This window comes from Rhinatrema bivittatum, chromosome 18, assembly GCF_901001135.1.
Source record: "Rhinatrema bivittatum chromosome 18, aRhiBiv1.1, whole genome shotgun sequence".
NCBI lineage: Eukaryota > Metazoa > Chordata > Amphibia > Gymnophiona > Rhinatrematidae > Rhinatrema > Rhinatrema bivittatum.
The window spans coordinates 8,129,464-8,151,522 of NC_042632.1; the positions used below are offsets into that span (position 1 = coordinate 8,129,464).

Genomic DNA, 22,059 nt, shown 5'->3' on the forward strand with positions numbered 1-22,059 from the left:
TGAAACCGCCCTTGCCCACGACTAGTGACACTCCTGCGGCTCAACTTTCTGCTCTACAGTTGCAAGCTTTGTGGCTCTCCATACAAAGAAAACTTTCCAAAGCAGCCAGTGCCACCAAGAAATGGGCAGATCGTCACCGCCAACCAGCACCAGCTTTTCTCCCTGGCGACCGAGTCTGGCTCAGCACCAAAAATATTCATCTTCGGATTCCGTCCAGAAGATTGGCTCCAAAATACTGTGGTCCATTTCGTATAGCTGAGCGTGTGGGATTGGTCTCTTACCGTTTACGTCTGCCTTCTTCCATACGCATTCACAATGTGTTTCATGTCTCCTTACTGAAACCTCTCATTCTCTCCAGGTGCCATCGCCAAGTCCCAGACCCCACGGACACATCTGTCCAAGATGATTCTGTCTATCAAGTTCGGGAGCTGCTTGATGTCTGTTTCCACCAGCGGCGATGGGAGTATCTGCTAGCCTGGGAGGGGTGTGGTCCGGAAGAGAACACGTGGGAGCCAGCCCGTAACATTTTGGATAAGTCTTTGCTCCAGCAGTTTCATCTCAGTCACCCTGGTAAACCTGGTCCTTCTAAGAGGGGGCGTAAGAGGGGGGTACTGTTGCGGTCCCGGTCGCAGGTTTTGCGACTGGGTCCTTACCTTTTTCCACGGGGCTTTCTGGTCGGGCTCTGCGGCGCAGGCCGCCGGTCGGCCCTGTTCTGCCTGCCTGCCTCGCTGCGGAGTCTCCACGAGGGAGACGCCGCCAAGTCTCAGAATCCAGCCCCTCCCTTTCTAGGCTCGCGCATGCAAGGAGGCCCAATTTAAAGGGCTTTTCCCGCCGGACCACGGGCCGCCTCTTACAGTGACATCAGACGCCGGCAAGTATTTAAAGCCAGCGTCTGCTTCAGTCAGATGCCTTGCAACGAGGTTCCTTGCTGGAAGTTAGTTGCTGCGCTCTGGGGACTCTTGCCTGCTTCCTTGTTGGTTTCTGGACCTGCTTGTACCTCTGTTCCAGTTCCTGCTTCCGTTCCAGTTCCGGATCTTCTCCTGTTCCAGTTCCTGCGTCAGTTCCAGTTCCGGATCTTCTCCTGTTCCAGTTCCCACTTCAGTTCCAGTTCCGGATTCTCTTCAGCTCTTGGCATTGATTCTTTGGTTCCTGACTCCTGCCTGCTTCTGGTCCTCACGGGCTCCTACCGGGGGGATCTGGGCTTCCAGGGTGAAGACTCCTGCTTAACTCCTTGCCAGCATCTGCCTCCCGGTCTGCCTGTTCTCCACGGAATGCACTTCCTCTTCCATCTCTTCACTCCATCAGGCCAGCCTAAGGGTCCACCTCCCTGCTCGCAACCAACAATTCTAAAACTGCAAACAAATGCTATTCTTATTACCTCAGAGAAACAGTCTATTTTCCCACAACACAAACAATTCTAATACTGGCAAACAAATACCTTAAAACTAGCAAATGATTCTAACACTGGTTAACAAATATTAACCTTAAAATTAGCAGACAATATAAACAGACAGTAATAGTTTAACCTTCCAAGAATTATTATTGTTTTTATTTTGTCTTAATATTTAAGCACATCTTCCTAGCAAGTCCAAACTTATCACCAGCAGATGAAAGTTCTGCCATCAACACTTTCTCAGACGATTATAGGAAAACACTTTACTTAAATGCCCTCCTCAGCCCCATGGTTCTTCTCTTTTCCTCTCAGTCTGCAGAAAAAAAAAAGTCTTGGAAGTCTATTGGAAACCTAGGGGGCAACAATACAGAATAAGCAGCCAGCTGTCCAATCTGTATTTCTTTATTGAACAGAGACAAGAATGTGCAAACAAGCCTGACTCAGGCCGAGTTTCGCCCTCTTTCAATGGGGCTGCATCAGGGGCTACAATAAATAACATATACTAATAAATAAATGAATAAAAATATAAAAACATAATTAAAACAAACATATAAAATGGACATATAAAATGGTAACATGGATATGTGTGGTGTGACATATAAAGCTGAAAACATAAGTTTTATTAACTATGTGTCTGATGAGGTAACAAAAAATGCCAAAAAAGATATTGCCTTTACCTCAAATTTAACGTTTTGTCGTTTCTGAACATCCGGATTTCTAATGTAAATAAACATCAAATGGTCTGTAATTTAATGAATAAAACAATTGAAAATAGAATGAATAAAGAATGTTATAAATATTGTAATTAATAAAATACATAAAAAATTATTATTATATATGTGCCTCATATCAAAAAATATATATCCTGCGCAACAATGTGATTAATGAGCAATGCTCTCCAGTGCTGTGTATAATATTGAAACATGAAAAATAAATTAATACATGGAAAGCCACTTATTTTGTATAATGCACATGTTTAAACAAAGAAAATTTGATGGCAAACAAAAAGATATATTACAAATAAGCAAAAAGAAGTGGATAGGAGAAAAAAAAGTGAATATGTAAGTATGCAGAAACTGTGAAGGTACTTTAAATGAAAGTAATTAAAATTTGGAACAATATGGTACTCTGTCTATAAAAAATTCCAAATTTTAAATTACTTTCATCTAAAGTACCTTCACAGTTTCTGCATACTTACATATTCACTTTTTTTTCTCCTATCCACTTCTTTTTGCTTATTTGTAATATATCTTTTTGTTTGCCATCAAATTTTCTTTGTCGGGGGCGGGGCCGATCGGCGCGGCGTTTTGGGGGCGGGATGCGGCGTTTCGGGGGCGGGGCCTGGGGCGGTCCGGGGGCGTGGTCGCACCATCCGGAACCGCCCCCAGGTCGCGTCTCGGTGCGCTAGCGGCCCGCTGGCGCGTGGGGATTTACTTCTCCCTCCGGGAGGCGTAAATCCCCGTACAAAGGTAGGGCCGGGGGGGTGGGTTAGATAGAGGAAGGGAGGGGAAGGTGAGGGGAGGGCGAAAGCGAGTTCCCTCCGAGGCCGCTCCGATTTCGGAGCGGCCTTGGAGGCTGCACAAAATCGCCGGCTGCACAAAATCGGCAGCATTGCGCGCGCCGATCCTGGATTTTAGCAGATACGTGCGGCTACGCACGTATCTGCTAAAATCCAGCGTACTTTTGTTTGCGACTGGTGCGCCAACAAAAGTACGCGAACGCGCATTTTTTGTAAATCTACCCCTTATTTATTAGTATATGTTATTTATTGTATGTTGTAGCCCCTGATGCAGCCCCATTAAAAGAGGGCGAAACTTGGCCTGAGTCGGGCTTGTTTGCACATTCTTGTCTTTGTTCAATAAAGAAATACAGATCGGACATCTGGCTGCTTATTCTGAATTGTTGCCCCCATGGCTTTGTGAGGCAGCCTCCCTTGCTATTGGAAACCTAGGCCAGGTTCTGGTCCTCTTGACTCCTCCCCTTTGTGCTTTTCAGAAAGGAAGGGAGTAGTAGAAGCAGCCACTGGGAGCCTTCGCTCTTTAATTTTCACCCTGGTTCCTGCTGTGACTGGTATATTATAGGGAGGACGACCATTTCCCCGCAACAGTGATATGCTGTAGCCCTGCCAAGTAGCAGGGAAAAACCACCAGGTGGTATGCTCGGAAACCTACCCTAGGTAAGACATTTGAACCTGGCAACCATGCAAATTGCACATCACTGTGGCAGGTATGCATCTTCGCCTATATATAAATAAGGAAATAAATATCTTAATATTGCATCTGATTCCCCCTTTATTTTCTGTAGATGTTTAAGAATAATGCTGATGATTGCCAGCCATGTCTGGATGTGACCATTAAAAACCTAGAAAAGATAGTCCTGGATCTGAAAACACTAGGAGGTAAGTCGTAACTAGAAGCAGAAATTATGATGGAAAATAAGAACAAGAAGGCCTATTTACTCTGTTAATTTGAGGCCTTTTCCAATGCTATAGTCCATGGTTAGACAGCTCTGGTACTGGTGTTAGCTTCATAAAATATTTTTAAAGCATTACTGCACCGTGAAATTGTATTGATCAGACTTGTAACAATATTCAGGGTTCTGACATGTCAGAATATGTATGCAAGACATTAAACAGTATGTCAAAGTTCAGCCTTAAGTTTCATTCTTGCCTTCTGGAAATTTTCAAAACATCATGACACAAGAATCCCACTCATTAATATATATGAAATAAAATTATAATGCCAACCAATTAGAAAAATGTTATGTAAAAAAATAGTTCATTAGTGTGTAAATTGGAGGTGGTAATCTATTTAATGTCAACAGTGCTTTGAGAGATTTCTGAACTGCCTTCTGGAATATTCCATACTTTAAATAAAGATCTTTCTTAAGAGCTGCAACCATGAAGGGACATGGAGTATGGAGGGGGGGAGGGGGGGGGGAAGTGGCATTCCTGGCTGATGATTATAGACTTGAACTTTGCCTTGCTCCCCCATCCAAGGAAACTTCGTGTTGCAACCCTTCCCCCACTTGCAGGACTCCATACCGGCAGGTGAGAAAAATTTCTGTGTAATTTGGGTTTTTTTGTTAAAGCTGTAGGGCGTTTAATGTTTGTGCTTATTTTGTTTATTCAGTTGAGTTCCCCCTCCCCCCCCCCCGGTATGTAGGTGTGAGAGGGTTCCATTGCTTAACATAGCAATTGGTGGTATAATTCACCCTGGAAATACTGGGGCTCGCTCTTTGGGTAGTACGGAAGAGCCTCTAGGTGAACCTAGGCATATTAACATATTGTTGTGTGAGATCTCATTGTATGCATGTTTGAATGTGAGACTGCTTGTTGCAGTTGCATATGTATGCTTGTTTGTAGAGAATGAGGTATTATAAATCTGGGAAATAATGCTGCTTATCAGTGTGTGAATGAATGGGCTTTCACTTTTAAAATTTGTATTTAGCTGTATATTGAATAAATTACAGTTTTAAAGTTGTTAGATTGTTTCCATGCCTGTCTGTGTTTGTCTTATGTGACCTGTGCTCACGAACGTCCCTTCTCCCGTGCCTGCAGTGTCAGCGATGTTTAGTAGGAATTAATAAATATTGTCCTGAGAAGAGGGAATACATAACTATGATGGGCTTGAATATAACAAATGAGAAATATGTATGTACAGAAATATATTTGAATATAGTAATATAATTTATAAATGTATTATTCTAAGATGGTACCTGAGAAGTGGAATGTCTTTCCTTCCCCTATGCCGGCGATGCTTAATAGGAAAACTGTGATGACTGTAAGTGCTTATGATAGCTACTTTCTTCTGTGTGTCTGGAATAGTGTATTTTTCTGTACAGCAAGCTCCATATTTTCCCCATGCCTATGTTTTTGTGCTTATCTTATATTTAAAGTATTTTAAATTAGCTGTGCAAGCTGGAAAATAATTGGTAATATAAAAACAACAATTTTCAAAGAAAATATTTATAACTTGCAATGACTAATAGGAAAGTTGTCTATATTATATTAGATTGAATTAAAATGGGGGAAAAGCCAGGTCATAACTTACCACCAAAGTAGCAAGTAAACTTGTTAGACCGTTGCATAATGTCCCAAGCAGCTTCAAGCTTTGGTATTCACTACTACCATAAAAAACCCCACTAAGAGGGGGAATCAAAGATGGCCACAGCGTGAATAGGCTGGCAAAGATGCTCTCCGCCCGAATTACTTTGAAATTTGTTTTCTCATAGATAGCAGGTTGAATCAGCCATGTTGTCTTGGGCTGTCCGTCAGGCCCAGGAAGGCGGAGCTTGTCAAAGCTGTTACACAGAGTTCAACTCTGTGCGTCTGCGCGTCCGTTCCTGTGCAGCAAAAGCAGATTCTCCTCAGTCTTCCATGAGCGGGAACGCACGTGGAGCACCAGATCTCCTCATCAGAAGAAAATTTCTTCACATCTATATTGGTTAAAAAACAGAAAACGAAAGAAGGTAAAGTTCCCAGACCTTCAGGGTTCAAACCTTGTACGTGTGGAAAAATCACCGACGGCCACTCTACCTGTTACGCATGTCTGGGCCCAGACCACAATCAGGCAAACTGTAGATACTGTGGCCGAATGTTGCTCAGGGCAAGGCGCCAAAGGGCAGAGAAAATCAAAACTTGAGGTGAGCGAGGAGCTCTTATGCCCCCCCCCCCCCCGAATCACATTCTTCTCCGGACTAGAGAAACAACAGTCACTGACTCCAAAAAGGGCATCCTCACTAGTCCCTTCCTCTTCGGGCGCGGGTGAGGGAGACAGTCAAGTGGAGAAGGTCCCTAAATGGCGACATGCCCATAAAAAACAATCCGAACGAAGTTCGATGCAGCCCCAGGATACCTCACCTTCGGCACAGCAATCGGGGCATTTGACTGCGTCGAGACCAACACATCGGTCGACACCGGACAAAACTTCGACGCAGACGTCGGCTATGACATGCCCTTCGACGCGGGTGCCTTTGTTGACGCCGACGCACCTACCGACACCGCCGCATCCAAAGGAGCCAACTCCATCAAAACAGATGCAGGGTTCTCATAAACCTCATTACTCGATGCATTCCTCGACACGGGGCGATGCAAAATCGAAACATCCAAAACAAAGGGCCCATAAATGCAGCCTTGCTGTATCAGGCCTAACCGAGGTATCTCAAGAGAAAAAACAAAGAACCACTACTCCTCACTCGGAGCACATTCCAAAAAAACATTCCCAGAAGAGGAAACATGTAACACATTTGCATTCTTCTGGTACCTCTATGCCTGCTGACCATTCATCTCATACACAGCTACAGCATATTTTACCCTTACAACTGAGCTCTAGTCATCATCAATCTCCTGCATCAGGGATAGTATCCACGGACGACTGGGTGAATATATCTTCTCATTCCTCCCCGACATCATCTCCATCTTCCTGGAGGTCATCGAAATTGTCCTCAGTTTCACATTCACAAGACAGAGATTCAGTGTTTCGTAAGCCCATTCATTTGAAACGGCCGCGAGAGGTGACTTTAACACCACCGCCTACCCAATCAGATCCAATGGGTGCGGATGACTTACAGGCACCAACTCCTAGATCACTACCACTGAACATACTACCACCTCAAGTACTGGATCTGGCACAGCAGGCTTTGGCGCAGATTTCCACAGCGCTCTCAGGATTTTTTATGTCAATACAGATGGCATATCAACTTCCTCAACCCTCACCACAGAGCCCTCCGCAATCTCCTTCGGATTCGAGAGTACCCTCTCCTAAAAGACCAAGAAGTACATCTCCAAGGTCACCGTCTCTGACTTGTCCATTGCCAGTACAACCAACACAACCAAGTCCTTCCTCAGTTCCGCAGCAGCCGATTTCCATACCATCGTTGCCTACATCATCAACGGGATACCCATCAGATCCTACTGAAGGTCCACAGGAGTCATTCTCCCCTCCTGAAAATCTTACCTACCCTAAATTTATCAATAAGGTAGGATCGGCTCTACAATTGGAAATTCAAGCGGTACCTGATCCATGATTGGAAACCTTAGGTCTCTTAAAATTATTTGGTCTACCTACAGAACCGACCAGCCTATAATCACATAAAGTCCTCAATACACTACTCGAGAAATCCTGGGAGACTCCCTTCAACATAGCATCCATTTCTCGAAAGATTGACCTCAAATATAAGAGTAGTAAATCACCTGGACTGGATGGTATACACCCCAGAGTTCTGAAGGAACTAAAAAATGAAAATTCAGACCTATTAGTAAAAATTTGTAACCTATCATTAAAATCATCCATTGTACCTGAAGACTGGAGGATAGCTAATGTAACCCCAATATTTAAAAAGGGCTCTAGGGGCGATTCGGGAAGCTACAGACCGGTTAGACTGAATTCAGTGCCAGGAAAAATAGTGGAAAGTGTTCTAAACATCAAAATCACAGAACATATAGAAAGACATGGTTTAATGGAACAAAGTCAGCATGGCTTTACCCAGGGCAAGTTTTGCCTCACAAATCTGCTTCACTTTTTTGAAGAAGTTAATAAACATGTGGATAAAAGAGAAACGGTAGATGGTAGTGTTCTTGGATTTTCAGAAGGCGTTTGACAAAGTTCCTCATGAGAGGCTTCTAGGAAAAGTAAAAAGTCATGGGATAGGTGGTGATGTCCTTTCGTGGATTACAAACTGGCTAAAAGACAGGAAACCAAGAGTAGGATTAAATGGACAATTTTCTCAGTGGAAAGGAGTGGGCAGTGGAGTACCTCAGGGAGCTGTATCGGGACCCTTACTTTTCAATATATTTATAAATGATCTGGAAAGAAATACGACGAATGAGATAATCAAATTTGCAGATGGTACAAAATTGTTCAGAGTAGTTAAATCACAAGCAGATTGTGATAAATTGCAGGAAGACCTTGTGAGACTAGAAAATTGAGCATCGAAATGGCAGATGAAATTTAATGTGGATAAGTGCAAGGTGATGCATATAGGGAAAAATAACCCTTGCTATAGTTACACAATGTTAAGTTCCATATTAGGAGCTACCATCCAAGAAAGAGATCTAGGCGTCAAAGTGGATAACACATTGAAATCGTCGGTTCAGTGTGCTGCGGCAGTCAAAAAACCAAACAGAATGTTGGGAATTATTAGAAAGGGAATGGTGAATAAAACAGAAAATGTTATAATGCCTTTGTATCGCTCCATGGTGAGACCGCACCTTGAATACTGTGTACAATTCTGGTCACCATATCTCAAAAAAGATATAGTTGCGTTGGAGAAGGTACAGAGATGGGGGACCAAAATGATAAGGGGAATGGAATAGTTCCCCTATGAGGAAAGACTAAAGAGGTTAGGACTTTTCAGCTTGGAGAAGAGACGGCTGAGGGGGGATATGATAGAGGTGTTTGAAATCATGAGAGGTCTAGAACGGGCAGATGTGAATCAGATATTTACTCTTTCAGATAATAGAAAGACTAGGGGGCACGCCATGAAGTTAGCATGAGGCACACTTAAAACTAATCGGAGAAAGTTCTTTTTCACTCAACTCACAATTAAACTCTGGAATTTGTTGCCAGAGGATGTGGTTAGTGCAGTTAGTATAGCTGTGTTTAAAAAAGGATTGGATAAGTTCTTGGAGATGTCCATTACCTGCTATTAATTAAGTTGACTTAGAAAATAGCCACTGCGATTACTAGCAACAGTAACATGGAACAGACTAAGTTTTTGGGTACTTGCCAGGTTCTTATGGCCTAGATTGGCCATTGTTGGAAACAGGATGCTGGGCTTGATGGACCCTTAGTCTGACCCAGTATGGCATGTTCTTATGTTCTTAAGATGAAGCAATCAAAATATTATTCAACCCTGCAATTGCCACACCAATCCATTGTGGTGGAGTCAGCTATGCAGCGGGCTAAGAGGACAAGAACTCATTCCAATATCCCTCCAGGAAAGGACCATAAGTACTTGGATGATTTTGCCAAGAAATCATTCCAATCAGCAATGTTAGGTGCTCGTAATTGACAGCACTAATTTTACATTGTTCAGTACTTATGTGACTGTTTACAACAGGTGGACTCTTTTACCAACATCAGAAACATCTTCAGGGCTTCCTCAGGCTATACAAGACATGGAGGAAGGGTTACGCCATCTCCTCAGGACGGTTTATGAGTCTTTTGAAACATCCTCCCGTACTTCTTTTTTTTTTTTTTTTTAATTGGATTTCACTTTAATACATAAAGAATAGAATGAGAACATAAGGTTTCAATTGACAAAATTAAAAAGAAAATAACAATCCCAATTACATTTTCTTTAACATTCTCCGTGCTAAGTAAATAGAGACACACATTAATTAATGGAGCAATACTATAGGTAATATATTACATGAAATAAGATTCTATCTAGTCTTCATCATTTTATTTATTCTCCTTCCTACCTATGGGGGACCTAGGAATGTGAATCCAAATAATCCCTTAATTGTTCAGGGTAATTAAAAATATAATGAGAGTCTTGGTGTACTATTAAACAACGGCATGGATATTTTAGTATAAACCTAGCCCCCCTCTGGATAACCTCAGCTCTCATTGCTATAAATTTCTTTCTCCGTAATTGGGTGGGGCGGGCTATATCAGGAAAAATCCTTATACTTTGTCCATAAAACAATTTATCCTGATTCCTAAAAAATAATCTCAAGATTGAGTCTCTCTCTGTGAGGAATACAAATTGAACTATCAGAGTGGCCCTGGAAGTAACATTCAACGGAGCCATGCTATCCTTCGCGCCACAATAGCGGCGCAAAGGATAGCATGGCTCCGTTCTAGTGCCATAAGGGAGGATGTGCACGAAAACCTTGCCAACCTTCCTTGCACAGGGGACAATTTGTTTGGTAGCTGTTTGCAGGAAACGGTTTCACAATTAAAGGAACAATTGGCAGCAGTACAGTCGCTGGTCAACCCTCCCGCATACTCTGCCAGGCATTTTTATGCACCGCCTCGATGCCCGCCATACCAACGAAAACAATTCCGTCCGTATCCACCATATAGACCCCCGACCTATCAACAACCACAAAGATCACAAATTCTGCAACAGAACAGGCACGGAAGGCCTAGAAACCAACGTACACAGTCAAACAATTGCATCTACGTCTAAGACTCAGTCATCTTTTTGAATATGACAGGGCCACCACCACAGATTGTAGCAGGCAGAATCACATCCTTTTTCCATGCATGGACTCAGATAACTTCGGACCGCTGGGTGCTAAATATAGTACAGCACAGGTATCACCTTCATTTTTCATCCATCCCAACCCTGCCTTCCGTTTCCTATACGCAGGGACACAAGACAAACCAGATTCAATTGGCATAGGAAATCAGCCAATTACTCAAACAATGTACAATACAGAGCATACCCCATGCCTCCTGGGGCAAAGGCTTTTACTCCCCATATTTCCTCATTCCCAAGAAGATGGAAGGTTTACGCCCTATACTGGAGTTGCGCAAACTCAACAAATATCTAGTAAAAAAAAATTCAAAATGGTTTCGCTGAAATCCATCCTTCTTCTTCTCCAACCCAACGACTGGATGTGTTCACTAGACCTGGAGGATGCGTGCATCTGACCTCATGGCGCTACCTGTGTTTCCAATTCAATGGCAGACACTACCAATACCGAGTGCTTCCATTCGGATTAGCGGCGGCATCCAGAGTGTTCACAAAATGCATGGCGGTGGTGGTGGCCCACCTCAGAAAACAGGGAATACAAGTGTTCCTATACCTGGACGACTGGCTCATAGTTGCACCCGACAAAACACTCTACGGATACAGGTTCACCAAACAATACAATGTTTATAAACATTGGGACTGGTAGTGAATTTCAAAAAATCAAACCTTACCCAACACAGAATCTCCAGTTTATTGGAGCCCGGTTAGTCACGTATCAATGCAGAGTTTTTCTGCCACAAGACAGGAGAACCATGCTACGAACACTATTAAGGAAGCTCAAGGCCTTGAAACGGCCAACAGTATGGCAAATTCTAACAGTCGTAGGACATATGTCTGCAGCCATCTACATGGTCCGGGACACTCGTCTCAACATTCGCAGACTGCAATGGGGTTTAAAGAGACAGTTGTCGCAGCATCGTCAGCCACTATCGCATGTCATTTCTCTAACAAGCCAGATGACCAAAGATATAGACTGGTGGATTAGGAAACAAACGCTGACCAAGGGAGCACTTTTCAGAACACTTCTTCACAATGCGCTTCTCATGACAGACGCTTCCCACAAGGGCTGGGGAGTTCACCTCAATCATTTAGAAACACAGGATCAATGGTCCATGACAGAAAACATATACCAGATAAACCTTTTGGAACTCAGAGCCATCAGAAATGCTCTCAAAACATTCCTTCCACAATTGTAAAGTAGAAGAGTCATGATTTACACGGACAATCAAGTCGCCATGTTCTCTATAAACAAACAAGAAGGGTCAGGTTCATGGATCCTTTGCAGGGAAGCGATTCTAATTCTGGAATGGGCAACTCTTTATTACATTCACCTCCAGGCGACATACCTTCCAGGAATAGTCAATACTCGAGCAGACAAATTAAGTCGAATTTTCCATCCTCACGAATGGTTGTTGCACCAGCAGATTGCAGACAAGATTTTTCACCACCGGGGTACACCATTCCTAGACCTATTCACAACAGAACACAATGCAAAGGTGAACAGATTTTGCTCACTATGCCGCAGCCCTCAAAGGATAGCACCAGATTCCTTTCTCATTTCTTGGACAGGCAAGCTCATGTATGCTTTTCCGCTGATTCCTCTTCTCACTCGTACCATTCAGAAGTGCATTCAGGACAAAGCGAACCTCATCTTAATAGCACCGGCTTGGCCCAGACAACCGTGGTTTGCCTACCTGCTCAAACTATCGATTGACAATCCACTATGATTAGAAGACCACAGCGATCTCCTATCGCAAGAAGGTGGTTCTCTTCTACATCCGATGCACCAGTCACTACACCTGACAGAATGGAGATTGAACGGTCGTTACTAGAGGATATAGTTTTCTCATACAGGGTAAAAACGTAATACTATCAGCTAGGAAACCATCCACGTGACGATATTACCATTTCAAGTGGAAGAGATACACTACATGGTGTACAGACCATCATTTAGAACCCAGACACTGCTCGCCGGAACACCTTTTGGACTACTTACAGTCTATATGCAACAAGCCCCTCTCGGACTGCCCCGAGGGACCGCACGATCTCACTACTCACCCTGCTACTCCTCTTGGACATCTCTCCCTCATCCGGAAAGGAACACAACCGGAAGACACCCTGGTCACATTGAAACCACCAATCCACCTGACCCGCCACCCATAGCCAAGCCCCTGCACTAGAAGCTTTGCTGGTCAAGACCTTTTGGACCACCTCCTGCCAGACCACTACCACCTTACCGGACTCTCTAATAGAATTTATCTGTACCCCCCTCAATTTCTCCTTCCTTCCTTCCTAATCCCACCCCCCTTCAGCTTCCCTGCAGCCTCCACCACCCTGTAAATTAAATACACTGGGAGCTGCTCAATATATTGCACTGTACTCATGATCCCGTTTTATTGCTCCTAACTCAATGTACTACTGATCCCAGTTCAACTCTCTGAACTCTGCTCTGTACTAGCTTTTAAACCTGTTCTGTAATACCTGCCTTTGCTCCCAACTCGACACGCTGAAACTTGCGCAGTACAACCGGTATAAACCTGCTCTGTTTAATTGTATATACAGCAATACTATCCGCATCTCATGCCCTCTCACTGCATACCCTACCCTATCTCTTAACCTTATGACCAACCCCCACCCACCTACCCCATTTACCTGTCCTCTCTCCTCCCAAAATGTGCTTCCCTACTATACCGGTCATACACCACCCCAACCGGCGGACCCTACGCCAAGTACACCCTCACCCCTTTACCCAACACAAATCCCTAGTCCCCATCATGATTTCACCCATCACACAACTCCTAGGCCTAGCCATGCTTGCCATCTCCCTCTTCAATGCACAATCCATCCTAAAAAAAGCCCCCATCCTCCAAGATTTGCTCACTGACACCAACCCAGATATCTGTGCAATCACAGAATCCTGGCTAAAGAATTCAGATCATGTTTTTATCAACCAACTCCCCACACAGACATACGACATCTTCTCAATCCCAAGGCCCAAAAAAAGAGGAGGAGGCTTACTCCTAGCTACCAAGAAACACCTTAACCTTAAGTTACAAACCATCTCCCCCTCCACAAGACTTGAAATTGGACTATTTAAATCCAAATCCCTGCAGGTTTGCCTTGTCTACACCCCTCCTGGTATTCTCGAACAGGACCCATCCCCCCTCATTGAATACATCACCGACAACATGAAGCCAGATATACCCGCAGTAATACTCGGAGATTTCAATCTCCATATAGACACCCTCCCCGCAACGCCTGCTTGCGAAACCCTACTCGTCACCCTAAATGCCCTGGGTTTCAGACAACTAATCTCCGAGCCTACACACAAAGCTGGTCACACACTCGACCTCCTTTTTGTAAACACAGGCATTATAGTACCACACACACCTATCACCACCCCCATCCCCTGGTCCGACCACTTTCTCATCAATGCCCACCTTACTATCAATACCAACACACCGATCTCAAATTCACATAAAAAAACGATCTCTTTCTGTAAACCATGTCCTTCTGAGCAACTCTCCTTAGCCTTCAGCAAAGTAAGTGAAAATCTCGACCTTACCAATCCAGATACCGCCCTACAGTCCTGGGATAAGTCCATCTCCGACATTGCCAATGTCCTCTGCCCCACTATCCACAAAACTATAACACCGGCACGCACAGAGAGAAAACCATGGTACACCAATGAATTAAGAAAACTAAAGCAAGATCTCAGATCCAAGGAGCGTGCCTGGCGCAAACAACCTACACCCTCACACAATATGGCCTACAAACATACCTTGCATACATACCGTCAAAGCAACTCTCCTCGCCAAACGCGACTACTACGCAGCTAAAATCCATAGCTATAATTTCAACCCTAATGCCTTATTCTCCTTCGTTGCAGATCTCACAAAATCTCCCTTTCCTTCCCCCCAAGATGAAAACAGCTTAGAGAAATGTGAAAAACTTGCCGACTACTTTAAAAATAAAATCTCCAAAATTTTAACTCGGCTCCCCTCCAACCCTGCCTCCACAGACCCACTACCTATCCACAATGAAAGTATTCTCTGCTCCCTTGACCTCACTTCCTTGAAGGAAGTTGAATCCATACTAAAAAAGATGCGACCAGCCACCCACACCGCAGACACCATCCCATCAAAAATTCTCCTCACCATTCCTTCCGCCATTGCAAAACCGATAGCAGACATTATAAATTGCTCCATCACTACCGGTAAAGTCCCCGACCCACCTAAACTTGCCATTGTAAAGCCACTACTAAAAAACCCCACCCTTGACCACAATGACCCTGCAAACTACAGACCCATATCCAATCTGCCTTTTATTTCCAAAATCATGGAGAAGGTGGTTAATACGCAACTCACAGACTTCCTAGAAGAAAACAATATCCTACATCCCGCTCAATATGGCTTTCGTCAAGACCGAAGCACCGAAAAACTCCTACTCGCTATAACAGACACTATCCTCAAAGGCATGGACCACGGCCAATCCTATTTACTTGCCCTCCTTGATATCTCAGCCGCATTTGATACTGTGAACCATCAAATCCTAGTGTCACGCTTAGCGGAGATAGGCATCTCAAACACAGCCCTATCGTGGTTCTCCTCATACCTTGACCATAGAATGTACTTGGTCAAACTCGATAACTTCGAATCCGCTCACATTCCCCTCACACAAGGCGTACCGCAAGGCTCTTCTTTATCTTCCACCCTCTTCAATATATACTTACTCCCACTTTGCCACTTACTCTCTAAACTAGGACTAAAATTTTTCCTATACGCAGATGACGTACAAATACTTATTCCCATTCGGAAATCCCTCAACGAAACCCTGCAGTACTGGGAAACTTGTCTGACATCCATCAATTCACTCCTCTCCAATCTCCACCTTGCACTCAACACCTCTAAAACTGAAATCCTTATCCTAACAAATCAAACAATCGACTCGATCCACCAAATGATTCAAAACGCCTCACAAGCTCACTCACTACCACCTAGTATCAGAGACTTAGGAATTTACCTAGACAACCAACTAAACTTGAAATCCCACATTAAATCGCTGCTAAAAGGAGGTTTCTATAAACTTCAAACCCTCAAAAAACTGAAGCCCCTCCTACACGCCCATGATTTCCGTACTGTTATGCAAACCACCATGTTATCTAAACTCGACTATTGTAACTCCCTTTTCTTAGGCCTCCCAGCTTCCACTATCAAACCCCTTCAAATCCTTCAAAATGCTATGGCACGTATCTTAACAAACACCAGAAAAACCGATCATATCACCCCCATATTACAAGATCTCCACTGGCTCCCCATTGCTTTCCGTTCCCAATACAAAACACTAACCATCCTACATAACACATTATACAAAAACAACTCCCCCTGGCTTGAAGATATGCCTCAATTCCGTCAAACTAACCGCCCTACCAGAAACGCCCTCGCCGGCACCCTCCAAACCCCCTCACTCAAAATCGGGCACCTTACCACTACCAGGGAAAGAGCCTTCTCTATCGCGGGCCCCACCCTCTGGAACTCCCTCCCTGCCAAACTCCGTTTAGAACCGTCCCTGAGCCATTTCAAAAAAGGAATCAAGACATGGCTGTTTAAACAAGCTTACCCCAACTCCTCTCAACCCTAGGCCCTGCTCATCTTGGAACCCTCTCAGCTTCCACACAGCCCTTTCACACCTTTTAACCCCTTTACTCCATTCCAGTACACCCCCTTTGCTCCCCCTCCCATACCCTTCACCCTTCCCCTGCCCCCCGCAGCCTCCCCTCCACCCCGCCCTTCACCCCTTAGCAACCTCCCTTTACATTACCTCGTCATTTTGCTTCATTGTTCCCCCTCCCCCCCCCCCCCCCCCCCCCCCCCCCCCCGCTCCCTCCCCTCTCCCCCTAGCATTTAATTGAATATAAGGGCACTCGCCCCCTCAACTTGTAAATAAGTTTATATATGTAACTTTATAAGTGCAGCATATCTAATCCATGTCGTTCAACTAAGTTATTCATGCTTGTTGACTATCTTCTCTTGTCCTTCCCTATTTATCCAGTTCCTTTTATCCAATTTCTCCCAGTTAGCCACCCTTGTTCATTGTAATTTCCTTTCTCAGTTAATTGTGAACCGACATGATGTGTCCTACGAATGCCGGTATATAAAAATGTTAAATAAAATAAAATAAATAATAAATAAAGTCTAGTAACAGCTTCAGTAAGAGTTCATCTGAGTGCAATCACAGCCTTACATGTACTGCATAAAAGCCAGTCCATCGCCACTCATCGAATGGTTTCACGTTTCATGACGGGCCTTGCACATCTTCGGCCACCGGTTTCAAAACCACCAATTCCATGGGATTTAAATATAATATTGGAACAGCTTATGCTACCTCCATTCGAACCTATGGAAACCTCCCACATTAAATACCTTACGTGGAAGGTAGTTTTCCTGGTTGCTGTGACTTGCGCTCAATGAGTCAATGAACTTCAGGCCTTAGTACATTACAGTCCGTACATGGAATTCTACCATAATAAGGTAGTACTTCAAACACACCCATCCTTTTTACCAAAGGTAGTTTCTGCCTTTCACCTCAACCAATCCATTGAACTGCCGACTTTTTTCCCAAAACCACATCGGACAGACAGAGAAAGACTATTACACACATTAGACTATAAACGAGCATTGGCCTATTACAAGAGTAGAACTTTGAATGAAGCCCACCATTCTCAACTGTTCCTAACCTTTAACCCTAATTTTCCTGGCTTGCCTGTGTCCAAAAGAACCATTTCCAGCTGGATTGTTCAATGCATACAGTTTTGCTATGAGAAGAAGAATCTACAACTTTCCTCATCTCCAAGAGCGCATCAAGTGAGAGCAGTTGCCACTTCACTTGCCCATCTACAAAACGTTCTGCCACTTGACATCTATAAGGTGGCAACTTGGTCATCTCTACATACCTTCACATCACACTATTGCCTCGATCAACAAACAGCAGCAGATGCTATGTTGGGTCGGGCAGTACTCAATACCCTTACAACATAAATACATAGTGGCCTGTCCACAATCTGGGTCATGTTAACTCTAAGAGACAGAATTAACACATATTCTGCAAGACTATTAGCTTGGGACTCCCAAGACAGCATGGCTGATTCAGCCTAATATTGATGGGGAAAAAGCAAGCTTGCTTACCATAAACAGTGTTTCCGTAGATAGCAGGATGAATTAGCCATGTGGACCCTCCCACCTCCCTGGACGGCCACCTTAACAACAGCATCAAGTCATATGACTGCTATATATATTACAGACTGAGGAGAATCTGCTTTTCCTGCGTGGGAACGGACGCGCAGACACACAGAGTTTAGCTCTGTGTAACAGCTTTGACAAGCTCCACCTTCCCGGGCCTGACGGACAGCCCAAGACAGCATGGCTGATTTATCCTGCTATCTATGGAAACACCGTTTACAGTAAGCAAACTTGCTTTACAGGACAAAATGCCGGACTCCAAGAGAAAGGCAAAATTAAGGGAAGCAGTTACCTCGTCGCCGGTTTTTGATGAACATCAAACGAGGATAGAGACTTTCTTTGCCTCTGCTGCAGGAATTATGCCGGTGGAGAAGGCTGCTATAACAGCCGACACAGAGCGGGTGTCGGCATTGTTGGCCGTAGAGATCACTTTAAGTCCCGCAAACCCCCCCCCCCCCCCTCCCGGTCTCCCGTTCCACCCGACGTGGCGATAACTGAGGTGAGCCCTCAAAGATTGGAAATTATATCTGGACTGTGTCTTGAACATAAAATTATAAAAGAAGTTCAAAAGCAAGATAAATATGAGCTTGATTCTGTGATGGAGGGACTCACCCAGATGCAGCAATGAGGGGGAATTGAATGCCATCAAGGAGATAGCGAGGGGGAGCACTACAGGAAGGGAAATTCTGGTTCAAAAAACCTTAATGGATATTCCGACTCCAATGGCGAAACCGAAGGTCATAACCATGGATTCTCTTTAGTATGCCTTAAAAGGCCTTGAAACAGCTATTTTAAACCTGACAAAAATAACTTTCGAGTCAAACCAAAGGTTTCTGAACATTGAATAGGAATTGAGCGTGCAAGCAAATAAATTGCAGCAAATGGATATACACATGCAAAATTTATTTACTTCCCAGGCCCTCACAACACATACAAAACCTGACAGAAGTCCGGGAGGCTCCAGCGGGGGGCCAGGACCGGTCCGGGACACATCTCCTGCACTACGGCCGTCGGCTGCCAGCAATCAACATGGTGCCGACGGCCCTTTCCCTTACTATGCCACTAGGGGACACCAATGGCGGCAGTAGCCCATGTGACATAGTAAGGGCGAGGGCCCCTCGGCGCCATTTTCAGGACTGGCAGCCGGCGGACCTTTGCCCTTACTATGTCAGAGGACCTACCACTGCCATTGCTCCACCCCACTGACATAGTAAGGGCAAAGGGCCGTCGGAACCCGTTTCAGTGCTCGCAGCCGATGGACCAACGCCAATACATTGCTCCCGGACCGCTCCTGAACGCCCGCTCCACCGACTGACATTTTTATCAGGTCTTGGGGGGTCTGGAGGGTGGGGGGTGGTAATGAATTTATTGCGAACATCTTGGGGAGGGGTCACGAGGGGGGGCAGGTTTCATTCAATCAGCAACTCTGGGGGGGGGGGCAGGGGGATGGGCTACTGTTTTTCGCGGGGCTGGGGGAGGGGGGCAGGAGAGTGTGGGGTGGTTAGTTTAAGAGAACTTTTCTCATAGGGTTGTTTTTTGGGGGAAGGGGGAGGTTCACACACAAATACATACACTAAACTTGCACGATCTCGGGAACGCACCAAAATAGCCCTCCCCAGACCACAAAACAAATTTGGAAGTGCAAATTTGGTTAGGCACTTCCCTATTTGGCTACATAACGCACACAGATGCCCAGGGACAGACCACATGTAGCACCAACAATTTTAATTTCCCAGGTCTTGGGAGGGGGCAGGAGGGTGGGGGGTTATTTGATTTAAAGGGTTGAGATTGGGGGGGGGGTTTGGTGTGGGGGGGGGGTTCCCACAGAAATAGAAAGACAAAGGTTTTCTGATCTGAAGGGTAGGCAGTAGGCGGGGGGAGGTGACAGTGAGGGGAGGGAGAATGAGGGGAGAGGTGAGTGTGAGGGGAGAGAGTTGGAGTGGGGACAGGGGAGGGAAGGGGGGGGTGAGTGACCAAGGGGAAGGAGGATGAGTGACTGAGGTAAATGAGCAAGGGGAAGGGGGAGGGAGGGAAAAGGACCTGACTCTGCCACTGCAACGCGTGGCCGGGTACCGCTAGTAATAAATAAATAAATAAATAAAAAACCCCACTAAGAAATATTTTTGACTTAGAAACTTTTTATGATTAATTTTTCTTTTTTTATTTACTTTTTCAGAACTACTCAGTCTACTCTCAAACTATGGATAGTACTTACTCAAAATGGTGGTGCTCAAAACAGACAAGTCCTGAAAATGTGTAAATATTTCATTAAAGCCATGCAAATTTAAAATATCTAAAGAAATGTTATCACACTTCAATGTATTTTATATACAACACTTCAATAGCAGATTCTTAAAGCACTTGATTGTAGAGCTCAAATTGCCTCATATAGCAGCCTGCACTGGTGAGCCGTTATATATGCCAGAGCTTACAATCATAGCGGAATACTGGGTCGATTTTAAAACGCCGGCCTGCAGAAATCCCGGCAGGTACACGCAGAAGTGCCAGCATAGCATAAAGGCAGCTGGCCGGCACGCACAACTTACTTCAACACCCAACAATTTTGGATAGATAGGGTAGATTTAGTGGTCGGGGAGGAAAGGGGAAAAGAGAGGAAGGATAGGTAGCGGGTAGGTAACTGGTGCCCAACTGCATTGACGCATGTTTTTCACAAAAATCCCCCCCCCCCCCCTTGGGCACGTTGTTACCCACCTGCACATGCATGCACCAATATAAAATCGGGTGCACAATTATTTTATAACATGTGCCCGGCAATTCACGCATGTTATAAAATCGGCGCTTCCATGTGTGCATGCTGGGAATCGCACACACATGGGCACATGTCTTTTAAAATCTACCCCTTTAAGCATCCAATTAAAGCGAAGCAAGAGGAGACAATAAATATATTTAAATTGCAAGGATGACTAATGTGATGCTTGCTTCCAATCAGAGAAAAGATTTAGCATCCTACTGAAGTAAAATGATGGACGAAAAAGAAGCCTAAGTAATTTATACAGGACTACCATAAAGCTGATTTAAAAAATACTTCCCATTCTATAGTAGAATTCAGTCCATAGGGGGTAATAGTATTCCAAGAATATATATGGAATTTCTATCTTCGTAAAAAAATAGGTATGTTGCCCCCACGCTGTTGATGTAAATGATAAATATAAAAAAGGATGTCGTTCACAGAGTGATTGAAATCCAGCCAATGTTTCACAATTGGGGCTGTCATTTTAGCTATGTGAGCACAGCTCTTGTGTCGAATAATGCGGGTCTTGATTGGTCCAATTGTATGTTCTATATGCAAATTCCCACAGGGACAAAGAATCACATATATCACTTGTTTAGTATTACAGTCTTTCCTATTCTGTAAGCAAAATGGGACCTGTTTATGAGGAATCAAAAAAAGTTTGTATCTAAACAGTTCATACAAACCAAACAGGTACCGCATTTGAAATGTCCTTCAGGGAAATTGATGTGTAACACACTGGGTCGAAAAGAGTTATGAACCAACTGATCTCTTAGGTTCTGACCACGGGTATAGGCAAAGATCGGCTCTGCCAATAATTTGTCATGTATGGTCAAGACATTCAAATGGCACTTTACAATTTGTTGGATGGAAACGATCTGAGACATGTAAGGCAAAATAAAAATCCCGATAAGAAACTTTTTGTGATTAATTAAGTCAAAAAAGTTTCTTAGTCGGGGTTTTATGCCAATAGTGATTACAAAAACTTGAAACTGCTTGGCACATTAAGCAACAGTCTAACAAGTTTGCTTACTACTTTGGTGATAAGGTATGAACTGGCTTAAGTTATGAACTGACTTTTTCCCCCCATTTTAATTCAGTCTGATATAATATAGACAACTTTCCTGTTAACCATTGCAAGTTATACTTATTTTCTTTGAAAAATGTTTTTTGTGATTAGAGCGTTCTTCCTGTTATTATTTTACATACAACGCTAATTGCCTTTGATTTGGGTTTTACCTGTTGCGCGTCCTGGCCGCGTTGGTGCCGCAACCGGGCCTGCTCACCTTGCACTCCCTCCCACCAGCTCCGGCTCCTCATCTCTGGCTGCCGCAGCTTGCTCCTTCCCTCCGCGGTGCTCCCAGGCGACCCCAGGCCCATTGGGACCTTCCGACTCTCAGCGCTCCTCACGCAGGGGTTCGGCGTCCTCCTCAGCGTCAGCCCTGCCCCTAGGCACGCACGTGGACCGC

At 44.4% G+C, this 22,059-nt stretch overlaps 1 long non-coding RNA gene across 1 annotated transcript in view; it reads left to right on the forward strand.

Annotated features, from left to right (window-relative positions):
- LOC115079802 overlaps positions 1 to 22,059 on the forward strand; it is an 86,104-nt gene that overhangs the window by 27,159 nt on the left and 36,886 nt on the right. Inside the window, exon 2 of the long non-coding RNA XR_003853385.1 lies at positions 3,698 to 3,791. This is a non-coding gene — a long non-coding RNA (uncharacterized LOC115079802). The remainder of the gene's footprint in view (positions 1 to 3,697; positions 3,792 to 22,059) is intronic.